Below are 9127 nucleotides of genomic sequence, written 5' to 3'. Positions count from 1 at the left end.
GGTTGGAAATTTTTCTATGAGGCCTGTGAACCTCCCTGCCACCATCCATCTTCCTATTTCACCATTCCGTCCCTGTAAACCCACATTTCCATTCATTTTTTTGTCACTGCACATCCATATACAAAAATTTTGTTTCTTTTATTCTGTAAACCCAAAAAAATGATGACAAATAAAAGTAGCAGCGTCCTTACTCATTCCTACCTGATACCTTCCCACTGCTATTTCTTTTCAGTCAATACCTTCTTAAGTAGTTTTGTTAGCCCTACTCAAGTATTAGCCTAAATTTCAGAAGGAGAAGCAGCTACAAGAAATCCTAAAGGATTCCTATAGCAGTTGATCCCTTTGAAAAACATATTTCAAAGACAGGGTCAGCACAGCAGGACGTATGAAACATGCAAGGAGTGATGTTTAAATGAGAGGTCATGAACATAAGCCCAAGATCGAGCATGCAGAATGCCAGCAACAACAACAACGAGGAAATGAATTTCCAAAGTGCGAAACATGCATAAAACAACAATGACTGAGCAGGTAAGTGCCTAAACCTATTCCTCGATTGCATGAATAATATTTCAAAACTGCATGAACTGTGGGAATGGTCATGATTAAGTGGAATCGGTGGCCAGCTAACTGGCCACCCTCGTTCAGTTACACACTCTTGTGGAATTCAAATGATCCTTGTCAAATTCAAACTGCCGATCAGATACGCAGCCAGCACATGTGGTATGTCAACTCAGGAAAAAACATTCGGGACTAGTAGTGGTGGCGGCGTATAATAGGAGTAAGGGAGGTGATGGTGGTCAGGCGGCATGCAGAACCATTATGACCGTGACACAGGACCAACAGTCTAGATGGGGATAACGTACCCATCCAACCACCTCACCTCCTTACCACAGATTACGCCAACAGTTAAAGGACAGTGCGGCCTAAGCCTTTGCCACCCTTTGTTTCATTCTTCATTCACGACGTTCTCAACTGCAGTACTCACCTACCACCTTCAGAACATCAAACTAGTCGTCTTCCACCAGTTTTCTGCTAGTTTTTTAAAACCCTCCCGCTTATCAGGCTCTACAGTAGCACTGTTGCATTCTACAGGAGCCACAAGATTTATATAGGAAGATTTCTACATGAATGGCAGAAAGTAGCTCCGCAGAAGGAAAACCCAAGATTTTTGTCAAAATTCGAGCTTGAAACGAGGTAGGCTCAGGAAACCTCTTTGCATATGACCTATCTATATAAGGTGGTGGATTAAAAACACAGCATTGGGTTGAAAAAAAGGAGAGTGAAGCTTAAAAGTCTGCTTGCATATTTTCTCTGAGTTCTACACAGTTCTCTATTTTCTTCTCTGCATTCGAAGTCTGTCTTCTTCTTTCTCACATTCTACTGTAAAGAAAAGACATGCAACCGTAGAAACTAGTCTGTGAAAAAAAACCAAATTTGCATATCTGTCTACTCTCTAAAAAAACCCTGTGTTATTTATCCTCTGTTCTATCAAAAAAATTTCTTTCCAAAAGTAGAGAATCAAATTTAGGAGAAAAGCAGTTTGAAACAAGGGAAATATTGTCATTTGATATTGTAAGGAGAAAGCACACGGGAAAATTCCCTATCTAGTTCCAGAAAAAGACAAAATTCAGCTATCCCTCTATTTTCAGTTTTGCTTGCTCTCTCACCTAAGCATTTTTTAAAAATCACTCAACACCATGCCAGGAGGTTTCATGAGAAAAGAACCTTTGAACTCCAACAAATTGTATGAGCACCCTGAGGTGGTGGCCCTATTCACTAGGGCAAACTGGATACCCTTCTTTGAAAGAATTCATGGATATGATGAGGAGGTGACCGAAGAATTTTTGATGTCCCTAAGACCCCATTCGAAAAAACATGATACAGTCAGTTTTAAGGGTCTGACCCTAGAGCTTACACCTGCTTTTATCAGCAGAATCACAGATCTTCCACTTGGGCTCCCTTGGAGCAAGGAGGAGAAAACATTGGGACAGGTTTCTAAGAAGACATTTTTTCAGCCTGAGGAGCATCCTGTAGAGGATAAATATGGGGTCAGAAGGATAAGCTTGCCTCCTCTATGGAGTGAAGTCAGCTACCAAATAATGAAGTATATGACATGTGAAGGGAGGTTCAGCATAATTTATGGTTATCACTTCAAGTTATTGCATGAATTTAGATATGGGATGGACCTACCTCCAGCTAGAAAACTCAGTCTCCCATATTTCCTCCTCCAATATTTGATAGAATGTGGCACCAAGCTAAATGCAAGGGTCCCAGACCAGCTGGCCCACCATGGGCTCCTCAAACTGTTGGTAGAAGATGCCTTACACACATATCCCATCCCCATAGCTTGGGAAATTTTTAGGAATATGTCCAGAGAAGATGACATCAAAACTTTGACTGAGGACATTAGCTCATCCAACAATGAAGAGGAGGAGAAAACCGAGGAAATTTAGAAGAACAGTAATGAGGAAGCACAAGACATTCAAATAGAAGGAAAAATAGAGGAGAAATAGAAAGAAGAGGAGAAATTTGACAAAACTACTGCTGAGCCTAAGGCAGAAAAGGGGACAGCCTTAAAAACAGAGAAGAGGAAGAGGACAAAGGATGAGAAGAAAAAGCCCAAGAAATCCCAAAAGAAGACTGCCACAAGCAAGGCAGGGACCCAATAGGAAAAAGAGAAGACACCACTAGAGATAGCAAAGACAGAAGCAAAAATAGCAGACATAAGAAAGGGTGCAGGAGATGAAGGAAAAGAACAGCAGAAAGAAACATCCCCTGAAACATTGGCAAGGGAAGCAACAACTACGCTTGCTGCATTAAGCACTCCAGCAAAACAAAAGGGAAAAAGAAAAAGGCAAACCTCTATGTATTTTAAAGCTAGAAGGAGTACCAAGATTAAGGTGGGCAAGCCCCAACCACCATCAAAGGAACCAATTGTCATTGAGGATACACCTACTAAAAAGAAAGGTAGAATCTCCCTCCAATATCTCTATCACCTATGAGAGAGGAAGTCCCAAAACATCCACTTGGAAGGAACGAATCAAGTTGACTCCAAAGCAGTCTTACAGGAAGTTGAAACATCTCTACAGGAAACACTAGCCAAGCTGAAAGAAACTGAAAAATTAGAAGAGAAGGCAGCAAAATAGTCACAAGGGGAAGGCAAGGCAAAATAAATACCTAAACCAAGCCCTTAGCCTAATCTAGGTTCCTATTACAATTTGCTAGAAGGTGGGAAGATCGTCCCACAAAAATTCGTTGTGCCTCTATTCTTTGAATTAGAAAAGGAAAGGGTCAGAACCCACACCTGGATGCAAATTGCTAAATCTAAAGGGGTTGAAGACATAGGGCACATGGAGGACAAGCTGAAAGAATTGAGAGGGGATTTGGCCATGGTAAGGCACATAGAGAGCAATAAAAGAGCCCAACTAAAAGAAGAAAATGAACTGCTGAAAAAGTAGTTACAGCAATGGGAAATTCAAAAGGGAGACAGGTTGCCAATCTTGGGAGGGCAGCAATAGAAAGAAGGTCCCCTAATAGAAAATGAAGCAACAGAGAAACAACAGCAAGAGGGAGAGCCACAGACTGATGTTGAAATGCTAATGAAATAGCTGCAAGAAAAAGAGTCCCGGGCAGCAGCGGAAGTGCGGATTTTGAAACAGTAGTTGCAAGAAAAAGAAGCCCAAATGGCTTGCATGGCCAGCTAGGCAATGGAAGCCTTGCAATGTAGAAAACTAGCTAGATCCTATGCATTGTATCTTAAAGACTAATGGCTCCAATTCGAAATTAAAACATTGGCCCAAAGGGGCACAATCCCATTCCAGAATTATAACCATTTTATGCATTTATGTGATAGTAGCTTAGCTTAGGATAAAGCCAAGTTAGCAGAATTCTATTTACACAACATGGCACTTCCCAACATGAATTGATGGGATCCAAACGCTTCATTAGGAGACCTACAACCCTTGGCTATGGCTTCTTGGTTGAGCCATGAGGAAAAGAGAGCAGTAGAAATTTAGAAGATTATGGCCAGGGAGCTAAGTGAGCACCTCATGATAAGGGCAGAACCAGAAGATCCCTCAACTCTCATATATTCCCACCAGCACCTTGCAAACTATCCTTAGGTTACCCCTGACCATGTTGAAAGGCAAGCACAGGCTATTGCTCACTTTGAAGATATGGAGAGACTGTTTGGTGATAACTTCCTTCATGCTTGCACAAGAAAATGGAATACATTGTCCCATAGCCTAAAGATAAGGGAGTATCACTCCCCAACCAGAATGAGGGAAGCTATGGGGAGAGTGCCCTTATTAAACAATCAATGCAAAACTGGAAAGCCAACTGGATTGGTCTAAAATACAGTCCTCTACTATTGCTAGGAATGTTGGAAGGAATTAAGGAGTAAGAAGAACAGAAGCAATGGGAGGAAGTGGACAGGAAAGCAGTTTTTCATGATAGAGAAGAGGACATCACCTCAGAGGCCTGGGATGTTAGGGATGCTGTTAAAGCTATCAAAGATGAAGAATTGGATTAGTTGCTTGGAGGATGAGCAACACATTCAACAGGGGGTGATGATGAGCCCCAGAAATGGGTAACTATATGGGCTCATTCTACCTATTATTTTCATTTAATCCACCATTCTCCATATTTTTGTGCATGTTTTTGAATATATTTATGTCAATAGAGTGAATGGGGATAGTCACTTTGCCACATAGTCTAATGGGTGTTTATTGCAGATTTTTGGACATTTTTGGACCAAGACCAGGCATTTATGAGCAGATTGGTAGCCAAACTCGAACAAATAGGGTTGAGGACTTATAGGAGGCATGTCTCTTGCATTAAATGACCCCTTCCTCGAGTTCTCCATCAATAGCTTGAAGTACAACAACCCACAAATGATGATTCCAAGGGGTAGCCGAGCATGTCTAGTGAAGTTGCGATTATCTGTAGTTTTAGGCAGCCGAGTTCCTAAAGTTTAGGAGGATTGCTTGGAGTCCTCACTTGTATAAATAAGAAGGCTTCAAGCCTCAGTAGGTTAGCCATTTGATAGTCTATTTTCGCACTTTAGTGCAGCCTTGTACTCAGCTCATTTTCGAGCTCTTTTTGCAGACATTTTTGTGATGTAACTATTATTTTTTAATCAATGAAGATGAATCCATCTTTGAACCAGCATTGATCTTTCCTAGGGGGCTGTAGCTCTTGGGGTTGGGCCCAACCCAAGTTCCCAACACCTCCTTTGTATAGTTATATGTTTTTTTCTTGATATTCATGAAATAATTTATGTTGTTTAGGTTAAATCTTGTTTTGTTAATTAGGTTGCTTTTGATGATTAGAATAGTTGTTCTTGCTTCAGGTTGATTAGATAGGTTGTTGCAATAAGATAAAAAGATCCAAAAAGGCTACCAAGTAGGCCTTGATCTCCTTTCTCCCTCCTTGGGACCATGAATTGAGGCCAAGGCACTCTTGCTGCCACCAAAACGCTGTTTTTGCTTTCCAATGCAATTGCTAGTGTGAGATCTCGAGTTGGAGAAGTTGATATCAGTTATATTTACATGCTTAGATCTGTTCTTATTTAGTTTCCATGGGTTTCTTACATAAATTCATGTCCATAAAGCTCTTTTCAACACTTTTCTAGTTTTTAGGTCGGAATTAGGTTAAAATAGGTAAAACTCTGTTTTTTTTAGTTCTTGCTTGGGTCAGTTTTGAAAAGTAAGTGTGCAGCTCAGTTGTAGAACACTTTGGCTTATCATCATTCCATCACACAACCTGCTCCAGTCCATCTCTCAATAATTCCCCCACTCATTCGCCATACTTCTCCACGCTGCCCTAATTTCTACATTTTTGTGCAAAATTGCTTTCTTGACCTTTGAACAAATCTAACCATCTCTTTCATTTCTGATCTTCATTGATAGAGTCCTAGACCCTTTGACACCTCCATCAAGCCTTCATTTCCCTTTTCCCATCGTTTTTTTACCTTCAAACCTCCAAAACCCACTTTCAGCCTCCTCCTGTAGATCCTCCTGTAGAACCTCCTGTGGATCCCCTGCAGCCTCCTGTAGAAGTTCATGCGAGTGATTTTTCTAATTCTGATCGCAATGGAAGTATCCAGAAGGGTACTAGGGACTTCTTAGGACCTCTCCATACCTTCCATACATCCTACAAACACCAACTCCACCTCCCTTTGCCACCAAACCTCTGCACAGTCACAAATAGTTAAAACACAAGCATAATAATTCTGCAAAAATTGCTCAAAACTACAAAAATATGATTTTTTCTCATTGTCCTTTAGAATTATCTTGAATACATGCATTTTGCCTTGTAAATAGTCAATGGCATCCATTTCAGTAGTTTCCATCTCTTTTCTTGCAAAAGTAGGGTTAGTGTGTAAAACTAGGGTTTTCTAGGGTTTGCGTTTCCTTTCAGTTTTCGTCTTCTTTTTGCAAATAGAATAACTTCTTTTGAGTTAGCTTTCTTCCATCACAGTTAAAAGCTTCTTCTGAGAACTCATAGAAGTTGGCTTAAGCTCCTAGCGAACTTGTGCCAGCTGATCAAGTGACAGCCTGCAGTAAGAGCTAGTACTTGTGCATACAACACTGTCGCTTCCAAGTTTGTTACAAACTACTGGGTTGATAAAACTAAAGTAGGAAGCCCCAGGAGTTGTAGCATCATTGCTGCAATACTGGAGCTCACGAGAAAGCTCCAATGCCTCCTCTCTAGAACTATTTGTTGAATAGGCTGCAATCATGGCAGTCCATGAAACCACATTACGCTCCGTCATTTCCTCCAAAGCTCTGTTACCATCCACCAGACTGGTGCACTTGGCGTACATTATCACAAGCTTCGTACCCAAATAAACCTCTGGTTCGAATCCCATTTGGAGAATGTGGGAATGGACCAATTTGCCCTCTGCTAATGATTTTCTATTCACGCAGCATTATAAAATAGAAGAATAGGTGCAAGAGTTCTGTGAAAAGCCTTGCTGGTCCATTAGACGCAAGAACTGCAACGCCTCTTTCAGTCGGCCCTCCTTGCATAATGTTTTCAGCTCGCTGATAGAAGCAGTGTGGCCACTGAAATGTAGTTGGTGTGCTGATGTGGCTATAAGCATGGGTATAAGAATTGGTTTGAAGTTTCAAAGCGTCGAGTGCAGGAAGGGGATCACATTCTTCTTTTGATTGCATAACGACGAAGACATTACCATTGCATATGAAGGTGATCATGTTTTTCGTCTTTCAAAACACACAAACAATTGCAGACCACTATCCAATTGCTTGACATTTCAATGGCATATTTAGACCTAGCCTGCCTATGTGGGTATGCTGAATGTTTACCTGTTATGTGGTGTATTTATCATTCTCTTTAACAATTTTTATTTTTTTTTAATGTCCCGTGACTTGTTTTTTTTGTACAGTATCTTCTGCTTGCCCAAGACATGGGGACAGGGCACAAAGCCGCAAACCAAGAGTCCCAGTGTGGTACCGGTACTCCAGGCACAGGCACAGGCACCTCTAGCACCTCCCCCTCCTTAGTTTAATGTTGTATTACAGCAACAACTGAACCTGGAAGATGTCCGGCATCGAGCCCACGATCTATTCAACGCCATCTCCCGAATTCGCCAACATTTGGAGGCCAATCAGAACATTAAATAGCTGGATGTACTAAGTCAATTTTCTATGGTGAATATGGGTTTGGTCACCATTGTGGACGATATTACAAAGGTTTCAAAAGCATTTGTTGTATATCTAAAGAATGTAAACCAAGAAAATTCCACAAAATTGCCAGTCATGTTATCGTCCAAGTTATTACTTGAGATGGAATTAGAGGAAACAACCAGAAAGGAACAAATCTTAGGTGGACTATCAAACCTCCAAGTTCTAACGCAAGTTGAGAAATTAAAGAGTAGAATAGATGCAATTTGTGCAGCCTTAATTATGCTGAAAAAGCTATAAATGATTCTCGCAAAGTCTATGGATTGGGAACTTGCCATACTCCTGACAACATCACTCCATTGGACAAGGTTCAAGTTGCGAAAATTGAAGAGCAGGAGAAACTTTTGCGAGCAGCTACAAACTAGGGCGAGGGATTACGATTTCCAGTAGATCAACGAATAGAACCAACTGTCCTTCCACCACATTTGGAGTCTGGTTTGGCATTAGTGGATGGTGATACAAGCTTTGCAGAGGCCACTGGTGCATTGGACGGGAAGCAAAATATAAAGCAATTGCTCCTGTCAGAAGTGTCTTTGGGTCTTTCTGGTCAAAAGATTCAATCAAATGCAATGTACTCAATTTGGATTAAATAAGTAACATATGTGGAAGCATTAAAAGATATTGAAATATTTCTAGCAGAAATGCTATTTGAAGAGATTAATTTGCATGTACTTGGAAGATGTTAAGATTTTGATAAGGGAAAATATTATATGGACATGTGTTATATATTCTTGATCTAACCAATCTGGCACGTAAACCTTAGACTTGAGTTGTGATACCAAATGTAGTAGATATTTAACAAATTAATCATGCATGTATGGGCCTATAGGTCTCAATGGTTCAACCTGGCTCTGATACCAAGGGTAAGGACCAACATCCATACTATATATATATATATATATATATATTAGTTAAATCACAGCAAAATACAACCATAAGAGAAACACATTGGGAATTCAAATTTATTCAGCATTGTCTAACACATTCCTGAAATTCATTTCAGGAAACATATCATAACATTTACATACATTTAACTAAGACCATAAAGCAATCATACAAAATAATATTGCAAGACATATGTACCATTCACCAGAAGACAACACTTCGCTTTTTTTGCTGTTACAAATATTCCCTTGTTCCCGGTCACCTCCGAGAGTGAATGACGACGTACTTGATCCGAATGTGATGACCCACCAGTTAACCTCCCAGCGTACTCCTTGGGTACATTTCTTCCTCAAGCACCCTCAAGCTGCAATGGGGTTGTACAATGGAGGAATGAAATAGCTGGTAGAAGAGAGCACTCCTTGGCTCAAGATTCCCCTCTCTAAAATCCTCTACCCCACCAAACTCACTATAGTTTTGTAATCATTGCTCTGACATAGTCTCATCCATCCAACACTAGGGTTCCAAAAGTCCGTTCT

The 9127-nt window shown here is 40.6% G+C and overlaps 1 pseudogene; it reads left to right on the top strand.

The window, feature by feature from the left end:
• Nucleotides 1-7103: 7103 nt before the first annotated feature.
• On the top strand, nucleotides 7104-8299 carry LOC149238696 (mediator of RNA polymerase II transcription subunit 8-like; annotated as a pseudogene).
• The last annotated feature ends 828 nt before the right edge of the window (nucleotides 8300-9127 follow it).

This window comes from Pinus tabuliformis, chromosome 8, assembly GCF_031772625.1.
Source record: "Pinus tabuliformis cultivar Carrire ecotype Pingquan chromosome 8, CPIR1, whole genome shotgun sequence".
Classification (NCBI taxonomy): Eukaryota; Viridiplantae; Streptophyta; class Pinopsida; order Pinales; family Pinaceae; genus Pinus; species Pinus tabuliformis.
Note: the sequence above shows the minus strand (reverse complement) of the source record. Positions and strands in the feature narration are given on the sequence as shown.